The sequence below is a fragment of the Gymnoscopelus braueri genome (genome assembly GCF_963280865.1).
Source record: "Gymnoscopelus braueri genome assembly, chromosome: 22".
Classification (NCBI taxonomy): Eukaryota; Metazoa; Chordata; class Actinopteri; order Myctophiformes; family Myctophidae; genus Gymnoscopelus; species Gymnoscopelus braueri.
Genome location: NC_137624.1, coordinates 7,469,629 through 7,471,663, shown reverse-complemented (window position 1 = coordinate 7,471,663; position 2,035 = coordinate 7,469,629). Strand labels below are relative to the sequence as shown.

General features: G+C 40.6%; 1 long non-coding RNA gene across 1 annotated transcript; it reads left to right on the top strand.

The window, feature by feature from the left end:
* The first annotated feature begins 1,143 nt into the window (after positions 1-1,143).
* LOC308078499 lies at positions 1,144-2,035 on the top strand. Its single transcript, XR_013932526.1, has 3 exons — positions 1,144-1,279; positions 1,763-1,866; positions 1,971-2,035. It is a non-coding gene; the product is annotated as an uncharacterized lncRNA (long non-coding RNA).

Sequence of the window (2,035 nt, the reverse complement as noted above, 5' to 3'; positions counted from 1 at the left end):
TTAGCGAGAACTGCACAGTGATGGTGAAGAAAGAGAACTTGGAAAGACACTTTAGGACAAACCACAAATCATTTGACTACACATTTCCAGCTAACAGAGAACTGAGAAAAAGAAATAAACTAAGGAACTGAAATTTCAACCATTTTTACCATATAAACATTGTCAAGTGCAATCATCAGTATGTTAATCATCAATCATGTTTTTATTATTGTTTGATGTGCATTACACTTTTTTCATAAATATACATATAAGAATAAGTCAATAGTTTAATAATTAAACTATTGACTTATTATCTTTGCATTATTTGAATTAGCGGTCTATAATAAGATGAAAAGGCAGTGGCTAAATAGATCTCTTGCCCACAATGAGACTGTTGGTGGATCCAGAGGGGGCCCTTCTGTTCTTGTTCTAAACTTCTTGAATTAGCACTCACGTCACAAATGTGTTTCATATACACACACACACGCACGCACGCACACGCACACACACACACACACACACACACACACACACACACACACACACACACACACACACACACACACACACACACACACACACACACACACACACACACACACACACACACACACACACACTCACAGTGGCTCAGTGTTTGTGGCACTAGTGTTTATGTAGAAATTCTAGTCTATAGTTTTAAAATGTGTAGCACACTGGCAAAGACACTATGGCACATTACATTTAGGGCTACTTATTTGAGTTTCTGGTAAAATTATTTTTGTATGTCTGTGACAAAAATAAAATATTGATGAAAATGTCCACCACAAGCTGGCATGGTGATGACCCCTGTTCCAGACTCTTGAGTCTCGTTTCTCTTTGTCAGTAGCTTTACTTTTCGTTGCAGGACAGCGCTCTAAAAGCAGTGAGAAGGCCTATCAGGAACCACCGTCTCAGAGTTGTTGCTCTGTGTCTAGGGATGCTGTGTGTTATGCTGCTGGCTGGGATCATTGTCCTGGTGCTGGACAGAAAGCAGTTACAAAGTGATGTAAACCAGAAAGAGTCAGCAGGTGAGAGAGGTTTTGAAGGAATCTTTTATCTATATCATTATTATCCTACATGGTAGAATTGATCAGTGCATTGAAAATCCATCAGTAAAACTCCTGTTTGATGTTTAGTCAAGTCGTGTCCCAGTGGGTGGCAGAAGTTTGGATGCAGCTGCTATCACAAATCTACTGAAAAGAAAACGTGGGAGGAAGGAAGAGAACAATGTCTGAAGACAGGAGCAGATCTGGTGATCATTAACAGTAAAGAAGAACAGGTTAGTGTCTGTGCGTGCGTGCGTGCGTGTGTCCAGCCAGGTGTCCCATCATCCACATACTGTAGATCACTGTTTCTCAAACTTTTTCTTGTCATGTACGCCCAAAATGATATATATTTGGCCGCGGACTCCCCACTTGAAAAGGTTTTGTGCCAGGGACCCCCAGAAGAGAAGATTTATGTAAAAAATAATAAAAATAAAATAGCAGATGTACAAGCTCGAAGTGCGGCACGAAGTGACGTGTTGTGATCTTGTAGATTAGCTATTTTTGAATTGCCAACATACAGTATATATATGGACAAAGTGGTTAAAATGAGTGTGATGCTATAATAACTACTTTTGCTGGGGACCCCTGGAACCCCCCAAGGACCCCTCGGGTCCCCGGACCCCACTTTGAGAACCACTGCTAGATGCATGTGATATAATTCTGTGAATATGGTGAAAACCTTATTAACTATGTCTCAATCATCTACAAATGATTAGGGATTCATCAGAGGATTGAGCAATGGGACAGTACCATTTTGGATGGGTCTAAAAAAGGCTGATGGAAATTGGACGTGGGTGAATGGAAAACCACTGACAACAGAGTAAGACATTTTTGAAAAAAAACTCTATTGAAATTCTACCAAAGTCACTACATGTGAGTGACTGAGAGAGGATGTGGTTAAAATGCATTATGTTTACTCTGCAGGTACTGGGGCACTGGACGGCCTATTGACGGTAAAGGCAAGAACTAGTGCATACTACTGGCACGGG